We start from the raw sequence: 19,682 nt of genomic DNA on the forward strand, positions 1-19,682 counted from the left end.
CCCAAGTCTCCAGCTGCCCGTCTGATTATGGGGTAGAACAGATGGTTGAGTCTGCAGAGCTGTTTGCTCATACTATAGCCTGGGAATCAGAGGTCGGCTCCAGAGATTCTGTGAATCCAGATGAGTAAATGACCTGCACTGATGCCCAGAATCTTTAGGAGTCGGATCCAGGACCAGACGCAGAAGGTTCTGACCATAATGTAGACCCTTGTTCCGAAACTGTAACTCCTGTTGGTGGAGACAATGAGGAAGACGATGGTGAGACTCAAATACCTGATTGGAGCGACAACTTTAGTTTCTTGTCAGGGCAGGAACAGGTTGGCTCTGAGGAGGACGGGTGTGATAACACACAGGATGATCATGATGAGGTTGGAGATCCCACTTACTGTCAACCCACTGTCAGCCAAGAGATGTGGTCAGCAGAATCGGTGGAGGAGGATGCTAGTCACGATGAGGTCAGGTTGCGCCTTCCTGGACAGAGACGTAGTACTGGAAGCATGTCAACAACTGCATCCTCTTAACACAACTCTGCCTCTGACCACAAGTCGTGGTGGCTCTTCAGGTCGCATTGGTGCTAAGCCTTGCATAGCCTGGGCATTTTTTCAGATCGATAAAGATGACCCAACTCGTGTTATCTGTTACATTTGTCAGCAAAAGCTAAGTAGAGGCCAAAAAAAACATAGTTTGAGTACTTCATGCATGAACCGGCACATGGACATGAAGCATAAGTTGCAGTGGGTAGCTCACTGTGCTACAATGCGGCCTAGCCGGCCGGGCCAACCACCGTCTGCCTCATCTTGTGCATCCGCGGCCTCTTCATCCTCTGTGACTGGGAGGACTGCAGTCACACCTGTTTTGGGACGCAAACCTGCCACCTCTTTACCCGCAACAGCCAGCGTGATTGGCAGGTCATCATTTTCTATGGAGGTGGTAACACCAGCTGGTGTTCAGCGCTGTCCGACATCGATAGCACCACCTTTGGATCAAGGCAGCCTAACATGTCCGCCTGCATCTTCCTCACAGACCGGCAGTTTGCCGGGGACACCCTTCTCAACCCCGTCTAAGCACAACAGCCAGAACTCGGTCCCTCAGATGTGGACAAGTAAAGACCATTTCCTCCTAGCCATGAGAAAGCTAAGAGGTTGAATTTCACCATCAGCAAGCTCTTGGCTACAGAAATGCTTCCTTTCCTCCTGGTGAACACAGAGGATTTTCGAGACCTTATGTCCGTCGCAGTGCCCCAGTACCAGATGCCCAGTCGGCACTACTTCTCAAAGAAAGGTGTGCCTGCGCTCCACCAGCATGTCGCACACAACATCACCGCTTCTTTGAGAAACTCTGTGTGTGACAGGGTGCATTTCACCACATAGACTTGAACGAGTAGGCATGGACAGGGGCGTTACATGTCGCTGACTGGGCACTGGGTAACTATGGTGACAGCAGGACAAGGGGCTGGTGTCCAAGTCTTGCCGTCCCCACAAGTTGTGCGTCAATCCTCTTTATCTCAAAGTTCCTCCACTGCTTCTGCCTCCTCAACCTCCTCTCGGTCCTCCACCTTCACCCAAAGTCTGTCTCGTCATGCCACAAGCTTTCTAACTGCGCAGAAGGGATCCTGCACACCTCCTTACTATGCTGGCAGCAGGGCTCAACGTCATCCGGCGGTTTTTTCTTTGAAATGTCTGGGAAATGTGAGTCACACAGCTGAGGAGTTATGGTCAGCTCTGGAGAACCAGTTTCATGAATGGTTGTCTCCACTGGACCTGAAACCAGGGAAGGCCGTGTGCGACAATGCTGGAAACCTGGGTGCGGCCCTTCGCCGGGGCAATGTCACACACGTGCCTTGTATGGCTCACGTGTTGAATCTGGTTGTCCAGCAATTTTTAGCCCACTATCCCGGACTAGATGGCCTTCTGCAGATGGCATGGTCGCTGTGTGCTCACTTCCGCCGTTCACGTCCCGCAGCTCAGCGACTTACATCTCTACAGAAGTCGTTGGGCCTGCCACTTCACCGGCTAAAATGCGATGTGCCTACCCGGTGGAATTCAACTCTGCACATGTTGCAGAGACTGTGGCAGCACCGACAAGCCCTGGTGCACTACATTCTGACGTATAGCCTGGGCCAACTAGATCCAGAGGTGGGGCAAATCACGCTGGAGGAGTGGTCTCTGATCAGGGAACTATGCAACCTTCTGCACAGTTTTGAAATGGCGACGAAGATGTTTAGTGCTGACGATGCCATTATCAGCATGATTATTCCGGTGATTTACATGCTGGAGCACATGTTAAACAAAATTCGGAGTTAGGTGGTGGCACAAGAGGAGGTGGAGGAAGTAGAGGAGGAGGAGTTGTATGCGGAAATGCTAACATCTGCAAGGTCCAGACGGTCGGCAGCACTAAGGCGGCAGGCATGTGAGGGTGGGGGAGATGGTTATACCAGGGTGCATGGTAGCAGCCAAACTAGTGAGGAAGATGCAGGATCCCAGGAAGAAGTGGAGGACGTCCTGATGGAAGACTCATCAGATGAGGGAGACCTTGATCACATTTCTGTTGTGCGAGGTTGGGGGGAGAGGGCAGAGGAAGGAAGCATGATTGTGACCTCGCCACCAACACAACAGGGACTTGGTGCTCCTGGATGCGCAAGACACATGAGTGCCTTCTTGCTGCACTGCCTGCAACATGACCCTCGAATTGTGAGAATTAGAAATAATCCTGACTACTGGGTTGCCACACTGTTAGATCCCCGGTACAAGAGTAAATTTGCAGAAATTATTCCTGCCATAGAAAGGGATGCACGCATGCAGGAGTATCAGCAGAGACTGTTGCAGAATCTTACATGTGCTTTTCCACAAAACACCAGAGGTGCACGTAGTGAATCTCACAGTTCCAACTTGCGAACCGTGGGACCGTCGAGTGTTCAGCACTCAAACCGTAACAGAAACACAATATCTGCTGGTAACATCAATTTTGCAGAATCATTTCACCACTTTTTTAGCCCATCCTTTGAAAAGCCATAGGAGACAAGAAGTCTGACACATGGTCAACGCCTAGAGACGATGGTACAGGAGTATCTCCATGTAAACATTGAAGCCATGACTGTGTCACTGGACCCTTGCTCTTTTTGGGCTTCCAATCTGGATAAATGGCCGAAGCTCGCCACTTACGCCTTGGAGATCTTGTCATGCCCCGCAGCCAGCGTTCTGTCTGAACGTGTGTACAGCGCTGCTGGTGGTGTGCTGACAGATAAGCGCACGCGGCTCTCCACTGATAAAGCAGACAGACTTACGTTCATAAAGATGAACAAATCATGGATCCGAAAGGACTTTTCTACCCCTGTGTCATCCTGGGGAGAGGAAAAGCTTGATGATTTGTTAAAATCACCTCACCAACCGTTTTAAGCTTTAAAATTACTAATCATGTTTATCTGTATCTTGGCTGGAAAATAATTTGGGCTTTGTAGCAGTGTGCAGTACTGATTCTATTAGGCCATCTATACTAAGCTCCACCAGATTTAAAATTAATAATAATTTTTAGCTGCATCTAGCCCGGAAAATAATTTTGGGGCTCCTAGATGCGCAAGACACATGAGTGCCTTCTTGATGCACTACCTGCAACATGACCCTCAGATTGTCAGTATAAGAAGTTATCATGACTACTGGGTTGCCACACTCTTAGATCCCCCACACTCTTCGATCAACCTTTTAATTTTAATAAAGAACAAAAAAATGGTCATTTTTGAAATTATAAGCATTAGCAGGTTATTAGAAACTGAAATCAAACAGTTTTCAACTCAAAACCTTATTCTAGGTGATGTTACATTTGCACATAGGACCCCTTGTTCGAAAGGAGCTTCTGAACTGTCTCGTCCATTGAATTTGTCAGGTTTTGGATGGTTTCTGCTTCAATTGTTTTGCATGAGGACAGAATACCCTCCCAGAGCTGTTGCTTAGATGTGAACTGCCTCCCGCCATCATAGACACTGCTTTGATGATGCTCCAGACGTTCTCAATGGGGTTGAGGTCAGGGGAGCATGGGGGTCACACCATAAGTTTGTCCAGTTTTATGCCCATATCAGCCAGAGATGCAGATGTGTTATATGCAGCATGAGACGGTGCATTATCATGCATGAAAATGATCTTGCTGTGCAATACACGGTTCTTCTTCTTGAACCATGGCAGGAAGTGCTGTTTCAGAAACTCCACATACATTATGGAGTTCATCTTTGCCCCTTCAGGAATCCTAAAGGGGCCGACAATCTCTCTCCCCATGATTCCAGCCCAAAACATTACTCCACCTCCTCCTTGTTGGCACCGTAGCCGTGTTTGCGTGGGGTGTCCATCAACCAGCCATCCTCCACTCCATCCATCTGGACCATCGACCGTTGCACGGCACTCATCGGTGAACAAAAAAGTTTTGAAGTCAGTGTCATGTATTGTTTGGCCCACTGGAGCCGTTTCTGCTTGTGTGCATTGGATAGAGGAGGTAGACAGGATGGCTTACGCACAGCTGCAAACCTCTGAAGGACTCTGCATCTTGTTGTTCGGGGGACGTTGGAGGAACCAGCATCTTCAAAAACTTGTCTGCTGCTATGACAAGGCTTTTTTGCCGCTGCTCTTTTAACCTGATGTAATTGCCTGTAGGAAAGAGTCCTCAATTTTCCCTTATCAGCACGCACACGTGTGTACTGTGAATCAAATACATACTTCTTGATTGCGCGACAATCAGGATGAAGTGTCTTGGCAATGTTGATTGTAGTCATGCCTTGACCTAAACACTCCACAATTTGTTGCTTCTCAGCAGCCGACACATCCTTTTTCTTTCCCATTTTGGCAGAAAATGTAGGCTGCTTAATAATGTGGGACAGCCTTCTTAAGTAGTCTTGCCTTTCATTGGACACACCTGCCAAACTAATTAGCACAGCTGTCTGCAATTGCTTACAGTGATATAAAGAACCCTGACACACATCACCATCAATGAGTTTAACTGACAAACAAGCAAATTCTTCCCTTATCACTCCTAAACACATTTTGCATAATAATTTGGAACGCAGTGTACATGTGATTTTCCACAAACACCAGTGGTTCACGTAGTGAATCTTACTGTTCTAACTTGCCAACCGTGGTCTGTATGGAGTTGTTCAATAAAGGGCCCAAAATTAAGATAACATAGACGGGAGAGGTCTCTATGAATAGGAATTCCTAAGTATTTGATACCCTGTGAGGGCCAGGCAAAGTTAAAGTTGGACTGGATGGAATCCTGTATGGATTTTGGGAGGGAGACATCGAGGGCCTCAGACTTCGCTGCATTGATTTTAAAATTTGACCATGTAACAAAGTGATCTATTTCAGCCATAACAGCAGGGATGGATATATGTGATTGAGAGATATATACTAGGACATCATCAGCAAATGCAGAACACTTGTACTCGGTGCCTCCCACCTCAATCCACCTAATATTAGGGTTATGGCGAATTGATGAGAGCAGGTGCTCCGTCACTAGGATGTATAAGATAGGGGACAGAGGACATCCCTGCCTTGTCCCATTGGTGATTATGAAAGGTGATGAAAATGTTCTGATGCGCACCCTGGGCCTTAGGACACCCGGAGCCGGACCCTTTTTGGTGGATGCTGGGGGTTGTAGTCTCCGTGGCAGCGACCCGGTTACATGGCTCAGGGCGGTCAAACCAGTGGCGGAACTATTTATGTGGTATTGATGTTTAAATGTCCGACTATGCCACCCGTGGATTGCGGTCAGAGTGAACCGCCGCTGCAGGGCAGACCGCTGAGGCTGGTGTTGTGGGTGCAGCAGAGTGGAGTATAACTCCCCACGGGAGGAGTATAGCCTCAGGGCAGTGTATGCGGAGGATGGGGGTGATGGTGCAGGGCAGCAGCTGTAACGACACGGAGTCAGTGATGCAGTCCAGGGCCTTTACTCACAGTTCTTATTATCCAGACCCCTTCTGCAGGTAACGGCTGCCCACGTCGTACTGTGCTCACCAGGTGAGGGGCTCAGATAACTCCCAGATAACTTTGGAGCGCTTCACAGGACCCCCTTTGTGTGTCCTTTGTCTGGCCTTTCTTACCAACGCTTCTGTCCGGCTGCCTCGGGCCTCCTCTTGGTAAACTTGTCGCCAGTTTCCCTAACGCTATGTGGTGCCTTCCTAGCGGGTGTAGCGAGGGGCTGCGCCACATAAAATGTCACAGCCTCCGGTTAATAGCTGAGCGTCGTTTCCCGCCTCCACTAGTTTCGGGGACCGGTCTCCCACTTTGGCCTGACCCCTCCACGCAGGTGGATTCGGGCGTGCGGTGGCGACTCGCCCGTCCGCACCCCTGGGATCCCTTCGTTCCTCGCTCCTGGAGCCTTCTCCACTCCTCTTCCTTCCTTTTCCCTCTTCCAGGCCTGGGCCTCTGTTACTATGCCCGCCTCCGGAGCAGAGCTCATGCAGAGCCCCTGCTCCCTGTCACTTCTGCTCAGACTTCTCTGCACTGAATTAAGATGGTGCCCACCTTTTATACTCCCTTCTCAATGCACCCAGGAACTGCTTCCTCCCTGCTCCAGCACTACAGGGTTCCCCTTCCTCGGTGTTCCCTCCCCCCTCTCCAGCCAGGGACAGGGACTTTCGTGCCCATCTCAGGGGCATATTGGTCGCCCTGCCCCACGGCAATGTGGTGTAATGCATGCAGGTGCCGGGGTCCTGATCCACACTCCATCCTTACCTGAGAGTGAGATATCACACCTCTGGGTGAGGTGCAATACCTCTGTCGCAACCGAGCCCTCGGGGAGCTACAGTTCCAGGTATCTTCAGCCTAGGTGACGTATTGCGTTACAGGGCCGTGATTTTGGCTATAAAAGGGTCCCCTAGACCCCTACCCCAAGCTTTTTAAGAGAATAATATATGGCGTGCCAGGAGACTCTATGGAATGCTTTCTCAGCATCCAACGAGAGCATATAATTACAAATTTTTAACTGCATCTAGCCCAGGAAATACTTTGTGCCTAGTAGCAGTGTCTGCTAGTCAGCGGATTATCCCAGCTATTAAGCAAGCTACACCACCTGTAGTTTGGACACTTAATTTTTTCAAAGGAAATGCTTCGGGCCCCCGGGATACTCAGTGACACCTTGCGGTGGACCGCCGAGCTCGATCCTTATAAAAGCTTTTTAACTGCAGCAGCTTTAGTGGACGCTACTGGAGCTGGAATTACGTGGCTGCTGGCATGAGACTTGCCCTCCAATAGATCCTTGTAAAAGGATTTAAAGTGTATTCATTCAAATTAGAGAGACAATTTAAATGAAAAAGCTTAGACCTGCCTCCACCACAGGGGGGCTCGTTCGACCCACCAGCGGACAGGCACCAGTATTGGGAGAGGGGGGCTGTCCGTCAGGGTCCACCGCAGCTCTGGCACAAACCCGGCGACATGGAGGTCGCACAGGCAGGAACGGACTGGCCGTATCGGCTTCGCACTTTTTTGGTTTTAGAAGGGCATGACATGCCTATATCTGTGTCTACCCTCCTTTTACTCCTCCACCTCTTTTCTTTTCACATGACTATATGTACTTGTCACTTTTCCATGAGTAAGTTGTGTCTTCTGAGCAGTTTGTCAGCTTTTGGACACCTTTGAAGGTGTTTTCTATGTGTTTTTATGTGTTTTAGTTCGCCTGCCATTGGTTTTAAAGATGTTCGAACGTGTTCGACGAACAGTTCGACGAACAGTTCGGCGAACATATGGGTGTTCGACGAACCGAACTGTACTCTAACAATACGGGGGTGGCTCAACACTATATGCAATAACAGTATATGAGACCCACTCGATAATAATGGGAACAGCAAAGCATAGCGGGCTGATGGCTCTCTAACAATAGCGAGGGCCGACTGCTTGCCCTTTAAGAATATTAAGGGTCGCCTGATGGTCCCATAAAAATAGGCTTTGTAACTTTCTGAGTCCTTCCATTATAAATGAAACAGGATGTGTCTGATGATGTGTCACACACCACATGGCCAGATAAGGTTGTAAAATGTTAACATTATATTTCCCTGTGAATGCATTTGTCTTAAAAAGTAACGTAAAAATAAAAAAATAAATAAAAACGCAGTAGGGTTTTTCTTTAGCATAAAAACCAGACTCGCCAATGTAACCTTAATGTAATCACATTGTTCAGCTCCTGCACCTCCTCCTCCACTTTGGCCTCAATTTCCGAAATTACCATATCAGTCACAAGCTGAAAGCACTGCAGCACCTCATTTGGCTAAGCGGCAACAGGCTGTGCTGAAAATAACATGCTTAATGATTAGGTGACAAACCATTCACCGCTGCATGGTTGTTGAAAGATGTAACGCAGCAGCCTGATCTGTGGCTCTCAACGCTGAACATACAGCCAGGCATGGTCGTGTGTAACAATGGGCGGAACCCTGTGACAGAAAAATGACAGCCGGAGTAGATATGGTTTCCCTCTATGCCAGTTCTTTCACCAAGCTAAAGAATATGGCTGTGGTGAAATACAACTCCTAGCAGTTTCAGACGGAAAAACATTGGACACACCAGAGGATTTGATTTGGAGGGCTCACCTTTCTCCCCTGCTCAAGAGCCCCATAGCAGCTGCAAAGTTTGCGCTTTCATGAACTCTTCTGATGGAGAAGCCAGTGGCCACCACAGGATTCTCTGGTGGGACTGTCCAACCCTGCCGAGAATCAGTCCTGGCTAAGAAAAGTTTGTGGCAAGGTTCCCGGACACTCTATGGCTGCTTTTTACTGAGGTGATGTTGTCCTTACTGGGAATTGAACCCAGGATCCCAGCGCTGCAAGGCTTCAGTGCTAACCACTGAGCCAATGTACTGCCGTTCACCCTCTGATATCTAACAGGCTGGAGAAACTTGCACCTACTGCCACTCTATATTCAGCTCCTTTGTGAGAAACTAATGTATTTGGGCAGCCACTCAGTCTACCAAATAGAATTCCTGAGAAGGAAATTGTGGATGGCTTCGATACTGGTACTTGGGGCATGACGTTGTACCACAGTTTACTGGAAATATTCCAGTCTGGTAGGGGGCAAGCAGATTCTCTCAGAAAAGTATCATCAGTAATGTTCAGGGACCCACGCTTGAGGAAGGTGGAGACGACACCAGGTGAAATAGTGGCGGCTGTGGACCAAGTATGGACACCCGGCCGCCGCCATGAGGTTGTGGACAGCTTCCGCCTCCACGAGCCTAAAAGGCCACATTTCAAGTGCAAGCAGCTGCCCAGAAATCTGGCAGTTTACTATTGCGGCCTGTGTGTGGGTGGGTGGCTGGCTGCATACTTGCGCTTGCATTCCAAGCAATAGAAAACTAAGCAGATGGTGGCCTCTATCATCATCATGCCCATCCAACCCTGCCAAGAAGCAGCCCTGGCTAAGATAAGTGTGTGGGAATGTTCCGGACACTGTATGGCTGCTTTTTTACTGTGTATTGGACGTGCCTATGCATGTTATTTCTCAAACTGCATTGCAGATCAGGCCATTGCCCAACTCTGTAGTCATGAAATTAAAGGGCAAAGAAAGATGTGTGCATCGAAGCACCACCGACAATCGTGAGCTGAGGTTGGACGGGCTGCCATTGCTTATGCAACAAGCTGCATTAGAGGACTTCCTGGGAGAAATGACAGTCCTTTCTCCGAGCTAAAGAATATGGCTGTGGTGAAATACAACTGTCACTGAGAAGCAGTGTCAGACTGAAAAACATTGGGTCCACCAGAGGATTTGATTTTGAGGGCCCACCTTTCTCCCCCGCTCAAGAGCCACAAAGCAGCTGCAAAGTTTGCACCTATCATGAACTCTCCTGATGAAGAAGCCAGGGCCCACCCGAGGATTCTCTGGTAGGGCCGTTCAACCATGCTGAGAAGCAGCCCTGGCAAAGAAAAGTGTGTGGGAAGGTTCCCGGTCACTCTATGGCTGCTATTTTAATGTGGACTGGCTCCGTGTCGTCCCTGGAAACATTCACTTGTCCACGTGTTTGTGGTTAGGCTTTCCTTCCCAGTAAGTGCACTGGGGAGGGCACAGGTTATGTTGTGGGACTCGCGCTTGTGGAATGCGGAGATGACACCGAGAGAAATAGTGGAGGCTGGGGACCGAGTATGGACACCCGACTGCCGCCACCATGAGGTTGTGGACAGCTTCCGCCTCCACGAGCCAAAAAGGCCACATTTCAAGTGCAAGCAGCTGCCCAGAAATCTGGCAGTTTACTGTTGCGGCCTGTGTGTGGGTGGGTGGCTGGCTGCATACTTGCGCTTGCATTCCAAGTAATAGAAAACTAAGCAGATGGTGGCCTCTATCATCATCATGCCCATCCAACCCTGCCAAGAAGCAGCCCTGGCTAAGATAAGTGTGTGGGAATGTTCCTGGACACTGTATGGCTGCTTTTTTACTGTGTATTGGACGTGCTTATGCATGTTATTTCTCAAACTGCATTGCAGATCAGGCCATTGCCCAACTCTGTAGTCATGAAATTAAAGGGCAAAGAAAGATGTGTGCGTCGAAGCACCACCGACAATTGTGAGCTGAGGTTGGACGGGCTGCCATTGCTTATGCAACAAGCTGCATTAGAGGACTTCCTGGGAGAAATGACACCCGGAGTAGATACGGTTTCCCTCTATGCCAGTCCTTTCTCCGAGCTAAAGAATATGGCTGTGGTGAAATACAACTGTCACTGAGAAGCAGTGTCAGACTGAAAAACATTGGGCCCACCAGAGGATTTGATTTTGAGGGCCCACCTTTCTCCCCCGCTCAAGAGCCCCAAAGCAGCTGCAAAGTTTGCGCCTATCATGAACTCTCCTGATGAAGAAGCCAGGGCCCACCCGAGGATTCTCTGGTAGCGCCGTTCAACCATGCTGAGAAGCAGCCCTGGCAAAGAAAAGTGTGTGGGAAGGTTCCCGGACACTCTGTCGCTGCTATTTTAATGTGGACTGGCTCCGTGTCGTCCCTGGAAACATTCACTTGTCCACGTGTTTGTGGTTAGGCTTTCCTTCCCAGTAAGTGCACTGGGGAGGGCACAGGTTATGTTGTGGGACTCGCGCTTGTGGAATGCGGAGATGACACCGAGAGAAATAGTGGAGGCTGGGGACAGAGTATGGACACCCGGCTGCCACCACCATGAGGTTGTGGACAGCTTCCGCCTCCACGAGCCTAAAAGGCCACATTTCAAGTGCAAGCAGCTGCCCAGAAATATGGCAGTTTACTATTGCGGCCTGTGTGTGGGTGGGTGGCTGGCTGCATACTTGTGCTTGCATTCCAAGTAACAGAAAACTAAGCAGATGGTGGCCTCTATCATCATCATGGCCTCACCTCGGCACTATGAACTCTCCTGATGAAGAAGCCAGGGCCCACCCGAGGATACTCTGGTGGACCCGTCCAACCTTGCCGAGAAGCAGCCCTGGCTAAGAAAAGTGTGGGGGAAGGTTCCCGGACACTATGGCTGCTTTTTTACTGTGGACTGGCTCCGTACCGTCCCTGGCCACATTCACCTGTCCACGTGTTTTTGGTTAGGTGGTCCTTTCCAGTAAGTGCACTGGGGAGGGCACGGGTAATGTTGGGGGACCCATGCTTGCGGCCTGTGGGTGGGTGGGTGGCTGGCTGCATACTTGCACTTGCATTCCAAGGAATGGGTTAGGGTCAACTGAATGCTGCGCTGGGACAAGGACATGGACAGTGATTGTTGCAAGTCTGCAATGACAGGTGCATGGCGGTAGGCATCTTCGCATGCGCCAAGGATCACTTATGATGGGCACACTTTTAAGCAATGACCGGGGAGTCAGAGATGCTTCCAGGGTTCATCCTCATGCTATTCCCATGTCTTTTCAGCACTGTGTGCATGTGCTTGATTGTGCGTCACACATGGCCAGATAAGGTTGTAAAATGTTAAAATGACATTTTCCAGTGAATGCATTTGTCTTTGTTAAAAGCAATGCAAAAGTGCAAAATTGCATCAAAAACGCTACTTGTGAACATAGCCCAAGGTGTGGAGGAGTATTTTTTTTTTTGTATATTTATTTTGCCTTATATTAAAGGCATTACCCTGGAAGGATGTTCCTTAACATATTTCCCAGGAAAATCCATGTTTGTTTCGTTTTTGTATGTTTTATTGTGAGTCTGTAAAAGTGGTGTAATACCTCTGAATGTTGACAGCAGTGACCTGGGAGTCAGAAATCTTTGCATGCGCCAAGGATCACTTATGATGGGCACACTTTTAGGCAGTGACCTGGGAGTCAGAAATGCTTCCAGGGGTCTTCCCTATGCGGTTCCCATGCCATATAAGCAATGTTCCCATCGATTTGGGCAATTTTTAGGCTTTTTGGAGACCACCGAGGGGGCCGCCAGAAAAATGCTCGAGTTTCCCATAGACTTACATTGGGCTCGTTTCTCAGACCGAGCACTCGAGCATTCCAATTTGCTCGACTCGAACGAGTACTCGAGCATTTTAGTGCTCACTCATCACTAATAACTATGACTTTTTCTGATGTACACTGCTGCTATTCTGCTTTGGGTCACATCTCTAAAAAAAAGTATACAAGCATAACACAGACGAGAGGTTTGAGATCAGAGCCAGCATCCCATTGATCAGTGCATAGGTATTAAGAAAAAGGACATGCTGGCAATAGTAATGAGGGAGCGCTAAAACGGTCGAGAGCTCGTTGCTCGGGTCAAGCAAATTCTAATGCTCAAGTGCTCGACCCGAGCATCCAGCCCAATGTAAGTCAATGGGAAACTCGATCATTTTTCCGTGGCCCTCCCCTCACAATACAACATACAAAAATGAAAATGAAATGGATTTTCCTGGAAAAAAAATGTTAAGGAACATTTTCCAGGGTAATGACTTGTATATAAGGCAAAATAAATAACCAAAACAAAAATGCTCCTCCACACCTTGGGCTATGTTCACAAGTAGCGTTTTTGATGCGTTTTTGCACTTTGGCATTGCTTTCAACAGTGAAAAATACATTCACCCATAAATGTAGTTTTAATATTTTACTACCTTATCTGGTCATGTTGTGTGAGTCATGATCAGACACATCCATGCAATGCTGAAATGACATGGGAACAGCATGTCATGGAAGACCCCTGTAAGCATCTCTGCATCCCAGGTCACTGCCTAAAACCGTAGTCATCAGACGTGATCCTATATTACTGCGGTAATAATACAGACATTTTTGGCAACATGACAAATATTAAACTCCATTTAAAATGGGCAAGGCGTGTGGCAAGGGACCGGGAAGTGAACATAATGGTGATGTGATAGTGCATGCAGAGGCCGAGGCCGTGAGCAAGATAAAACTGTGCCTGCTGAGGGAGCACAACAAGCACCCACATCATGTCAACCTAGTTTCCTGTCGCACTTTCTAGGGGGCCACGGAATACCACTCTTGAAGCCAGACCAGTGTGAAAAGGTGGTTGGTTGGATAGCAGATAAAGAGATAATGCTTCCAGTCAGTTTACAACCACCACCACTACCCCTGTCTTCCACATGGTCCAGTCTCAGTATCCGTGATTCTGGGCCACATTATTATTATTATTATTATTATTATTATTATTATTATAGCGCCATTTATTCCAGGGTGATTTACATGTGAAAAATGGGTATACATAGCAAAAACAATTACAATAATCTTGAACAAAAACATGACAGCGACTGATACAGGAGGAGAGAGTACCCTGTCTGTGAGGGCTCACAGTCTACAAGAGATGAGTGAGGATACAGTAGGTGAGGGTAGAGCTGGTTGTGCAACAGTATGGTGGAGCAAGGGTTACTGCAGGTTGTATGCTTGTCGGAAGAGGTTGGTCTTCAGGTTGCCAAGGTTAGGGTTTTGAATTGGAGTCTCTGGGCAATGGGGAACCAGTGTAGAGATTGACAGAGAGGAGAGGCCAGGGCATAGTGGGGGGACAGATGGATTAGTCGGGCAGTAGAGTTTAGGATAGACTGAAGGCATGCGAGAGTGTTAGAAGGGAGGCCACAGAGCGGGAGGTTGCAGTAGTTGAGGCGGAAGATGAGGGCATGCACAATTGTTTTTGCAGATTCTTGTTTGAAGATTGTGAGGATCCAGGAGATTATTTTTATTTGGAGATGACATATTCCTCACCCTGATCCTCCTTCCTCCCACCATGCTGAGTGCCTGGAGACAGTGGATCCCACACTTGGACACTCTAAAGAGCTGTTTTGTTCATCTTTCCTTTTATAGATTCTGGCCTCTCGCTTCAACCGGGGCAACAGGAGTACGCATGTAGCGATGCCCAAATATTTCAGCAGCCTTGATCACATGAAGGTGACGGTGGGAAAGTGCAATTACTGTCGCAAGAGGAGGATTATGATGAGACACAATGGACAGAAAGTCAGGAAGAGGACAATGGTGCGGAAGTATAAGATAAGGTGGTGGACGATGAAGTCACTGACCAAACCTGGTAAGGTGACATGCATAGCGAGGACAGCAGCACAGAGGGGAAGGAAGGCATAGCACCACAATGGGCAAGGAAGAAGCAGTGAGGTGGCCACAAATACAAGGCAGGCTACTGTTCCCCAAAACACCAATACCAGGGAATTTGCCAGTCCAACAGCTAGGTCTTCCCGAGTCTGGCTCTTTTTTGAAGACTGTCCAGTTAACCCCAAAAAGGCCATTTGCAACATCTGCCATGCCAACATGAGCAGGGGCAGCAAAACTAGTAGCCTGACTACGACCAGCATGCTCAGGCACATGACAGCAAAGCACCAGAGTAGTTGGGCTGAACACCAGGGTCCAGAAACAGTCAGCAGGTGACACCCTTTGCCTTTTCCCCTGTTGTTCGTGCATGTTAAGCCTCTGTCCATGATGTAGGCGAAGATGCCTCCCACCCTGCACTTGTCATTGCACACTTGCAACCATCACAGTCAGCAACCACATCAACATCCTTGTCCCATCGCAGCGTTCAGTGTCCCTACCACAGTCCTTGGAATGCAAGCACAAATACTTAGCCACCCACAGGCCACAATACTGAAGTGCAAGATTTCTCAACTGCTTGACTAGAAATTTTGCCTTTTATGCTCGTGGAGAAGGAAGCTTTCCACAACCCTCAGTATTCCGTCCCCAGCCGCCAGTATTTCTCCCGGTGTGCTGTCCCCCACCTTATACAAGCACTGGTCCTCACCAATGCAGTTAAAGGGAATGACCACCTAACCCCAAAGACGTGGACAAGTGCTTGTGGCCAGGAACGGTACATCTCGCTGACGGCAAACTGGATTAATATAGTGGAAGCCGGGACCCAGACGGAACACGTCCTCCCGATGCCGGGGATTGCGGGCCCTGAGTTAATCAGGGTTGCCCCCACATTCTACAGCTCCTGCACCTCCTCCTCCTTTTTGGCCTCCATCTCCGAAATTACCACATCAGTGGAAAGCTGGAAGCACTGCAGCACTGCCTCGGCCAAGTGGCAAGAGCCTGTGTTGAAGATAATATGCTTAGATGACAAACAGCACACCGCTGCAGAGTTGTTGACAGCTGTAACAGAGCAGGCAAATCTGTGACTGTCATCGCTGAACCTAGAGCCAGACATGGTTGTGTGTGACAATGGCCAGACCCTGGTGGCGGCTCTGAGGCTTGGCAATCTTGCATGCGTACCATGCCGGTCCCATGTGCTTAACCTCGTGGTTCAGCGGTTTCTCAAAACCTACCCTGATCTGCCTCAGCGGCTTGTCAAAGTACGCCGCGTGTGTGCCCAGTTCAGAAAGGTATCTACAGCTTCCGCCGCTCTGGCAGTGTTTCAGCAGCGTTTTCAGCTTCTAGCTCATCGACTGGTGTGCAATGTGACCACACGTTAGAAATCAACGTTGCAGATGTTGGCAAGGATTTGTGAGCAGCAGAGGGCAGTTGTTGAGTATCAGCTTAAACACACTCGTTGGAATTCAGGTCAGCCTCCGCACATAAGAGATGATGAGTGGGCATGGACGTCTGACATCTGAGCCGTCCGCTAAAACTTTGAGGATTCCACCAAGATGGTGAGCGGCGATAACGTCTTAATTATCGTCACCATCCCGCTTCTGTGTCTACTGAAACACTTTCTGCTCACAATTAAAGAGGAGGCATTGCAGGTGGAGCAAGGAACTATACAGGGTGATGCTACACAGCCCAGCCTCATCTCATCTCAATGTGGAGTGGGTGATAATGAGGAGAAAGAGGATGAAGAGGAGAACAGGGACATTCCTCTTTTTGGTGTGGACAGGGATGTCTTTGCTGTTGGCAGTCTGGCACACATGGCTGAGTTTATGTTCCTCTGCCTTTACCGTGACCCTCGAGTTGGACGCATTTTGGATGACAGTAATTGCTGGTTGATCACACTTAATAAGAATTTTTATTTATTTAGCACCAACATATTCCTCAGCACTTTACAATTTAGTAGGGACATGTACATACAGACAATACAAACAATACAATGTTTCACATTTCAACAGTTACAGGAGGAGTGAGGGCCCTGCTTGCAAGCTTACAATCTATATGGAAATAGGGGGACACAATAGGTAGAACATGGTCATCAGCCAGTATCTGTCTAAGTGCAGTTACCATGTGCTATTGCGTGCATGGAGGATGTGGAGAAAGATGAATTTGCAAGAGCAGATTAAGATTAACATTTAAGAGGGAGCAGGGGAGATTTGGTTTAGTGAGTTGAGGTGATAGGCTTGTCTAAACAGATGTGTTTTTAAAGCACGTTTAAAAACATGGGGGTTAGATATTAGTCACATCAATTGGGGTAGTGCATTGCAGAAAACTGGGGGGCACAAGAGAAATCTTGGAGACGGAAGTGTTCTGACTAAAGGGTAGAGATGAGTGTTGTTCGACTCGAACTGTTCGCCAATCTCAAATTCGAGCTGTTTTGGGGGGTGTTCGAGCCGTTCGGCGAACACAAACGATTTGAGAAAAATTTGGCTGTTCGAGGTTATGTTCGATAACTGTTCGTGCACCAAAATCATAACTGGATTTTTTATCTGTAATGATGAAAATTAATGTTAATACGCAGTTTGAGTGTACAGCGGGGCGGGGGGAGGGGCAGGGGATGGATCTCTGCAAGAATAATGAAGATCTCCATTTTTTTTTCTCTTTCCCGCATTTACAGTGGGGAGGTGCAATCTGTCAGCCTATCAGCAGCGCACACACGGAGCGAAGTGCTTTTTTTCACACAAGCAAGGGCATGTGTCATTGGCAGTGTATGTCACATGTCCTTGCCCTATAAGACCCAGCCATTTTCCCCGTCGCCACCATTTTCTCACTGCTGCAGCTGCGTGTTAGACGGCACCGCTGTTGCTGTGTGCGCTATACCTTGTTAATTTCAAGCCAATTTTCGCACAAATCTACAGATAGCTTGGGAGTAGGGAATAGTTGTGATTGCAGTCCTTTTAAGGACTAGGTTACAGCATTTCGTACGACTTTTATCAGGCTGGTCTGTGCTCTTAAATAGATAGGTTGTGGGAGTAAAGATTAATTGTAATTGCAGTCCTTTTCAGGACTAAGTTACATCAGTTCCTATGAGTTTTTGCCAGGCAGGTCTGTGCCAGTGCTGTGCAAGTTTTTTTCACAGCATTTGGCTGAATCAAGCAAAGCTAATCCTTTTTGGCCTATTGCAGAGTGTGTTAGTCAGTGGAGTAGCCTATCTGTGTTGCAAGCTACACCACCTGTGTATAGAATACCAATTTTTTTACTGCACCTAGTGAAGTAAAACCCTTTGGGCATAGCATCATTCTATTAGTCCATCTATACTGACCTCCATAAGGTTGCAAATTGAATATAATTTTTTTCTGCATCTAGCTCTGAAAAAATATTTGTCCTTCTAGCAGTGTGTGGGACTTGTTCTACTAGTCCATCTATACTGACCTCCATCAGGTTGCAAATTCAAAATAATTTTTTATCTGCATCTAGCTCTGAAAAAATATTTGGGCTTCTAGCAGTGTGTGGGACTTGTTCTATTAGTCGATCTATACTGACCTCCATCAGGTTGCAAATTAAAAATATTTTTTTGTCTGCATCTAGCTCTGAAAAAATATTTGGCCTTCTAGCAGTGTGTGGGACTTGTTCTATTAGTCCTTTTATACTGACCTCCATCAGGTTGCAAATTAAAAATAATTTTTATCTGCATCTAGCTCTGAAAAAATATTTGGGCTTCTAGCAGTGTGTGGGACTTGTTCTATTAGTCCATCTATACTGACCTCCATCAGGTTGCAAATTAAAAATATTTTTTTGTCTGCATCTAGCTCTGAAAAAATATTTGGCCTTCTAGCAGTGTGTGGGACTTGTTCTATTAGTCCTTTTATACTCACCTCCATCAGGTTGCAAATTAAAAATAATTTTTATCTGCGTCTAGCTCTGAAAAAATATTTGGGCTTCTAGCAGTGTGTGGGACTTGTTCTATTAGTCCATCTATACTGACCTCCATCAGGTTGCAAATTAAAAATAATTTTTATCTGCATCTAGCTCTGAAAAAATATTTGGCCTTCTAGCAGTGTGTGGGACTTGTTCTATTAGTCCATGTATACTGACCTCCATCAGGTTGCAAATGAAAAATAATTTTTTGTCTGCATCTAGCTCTGAAAAAATATTTGGCCTTCTAGCAGTGTGTGGGACTTGTTCTATTAGACCATCTATACTGACCTCCATCAGGTTGCAAACTGAATATAATTTTTTTCTGCATCTACCTCTGAAAAAATATTTGGGCTTCTAGCAGTGTGTGGGACTTGTTCTATTAGTCCATCTATACTGACCTCCATCAGGTTGCAAACTGAATATAATTTTTCCTGCATCTACCTCTGAAAAAATATTTGGGCTTCTAGCAGTGTGTGGGACTTGTTTTATTAGTCCATCTATACTGACCTCCATCAGGTTGAAAATTAAAAATAATTTTTAACTGCATCTAGCTCTGAAAAAATATTTGGCCTTCTAGCAGTGTGTGGGACTTGTTCTATTAGTCCATCTATACTGACCTCCATCAGGTTGAAAATTGAATATAATTTTTTTCTGCATCTAGCTCTGAAAAAATGTTTGTCCTTCTAGCAGTGTGTGGGACTTGTTCTACTAGTCCATCTATACTGACCTCCATCAGGTTGCAAATTCAAAATAATTTTTTGTCTGCATCTAGCTCTGAAAAAATATTTGGCCTTCTAGCAGTATGTGGGACTTGTTCTATTAGTCCATCTATACTGACCTCCATCAGGTTGCAAATTAAAAATATTTTTTTGTCTGCATCTAGCTCTGAAAAAATATTTGGCCTTCTAGCAGTGTGTGGGACTTGTTCTATTAGTCCTTTTATACTGACCTCCATCAGGTTGCAAATTAAAAATAATTTTTATCTGCGTCTAGCTCTGATAAAATATTTGGGCTTCTAGCAGTGTGTGGGACTTGTTCTATTAGTCCATCTATACTGACCTCCATCAGGTTGCAAATTAAAAATAATTTTTATCTGCATCTAGCTCTGAAAAAATATTTGGCCTTCTAGCAGTGTGTGGGACTTGTTCTATTAGTCCATCTATACTGACCTCCATCAGGTTGCAAATTAAAAATAATTTTTTGTCTGCATCTAGCTCTGAAAAAATATTTGGCCTTCTAGCAGTGTGTGGGACTTGTTCTATTAGACCATCTATACTGACCTCCATCAGCTTGCAAACTGAATATAATTTTTTTCTGCATCTACCTCTGAAAAAATATTTGGGCT

Source organism: Phyllobates terribilis, unplaced genomic scaffold (genome assembly GCF_046119375.1).
Source record: "Phyllobates terribilis strain yellow unplaced genomic scaffold, ASM4611937v1 Scaffold_1__5_contigs__length_1240528914, whole genome shotgun sequence".
In the NCBI taxonomy this organism is placed as follows: Eukaryota; Metazoa; Chordata; class Amphibia; order Anura; family Dendrobatidae; genus Phyllobates; species Phyllobates terribilis.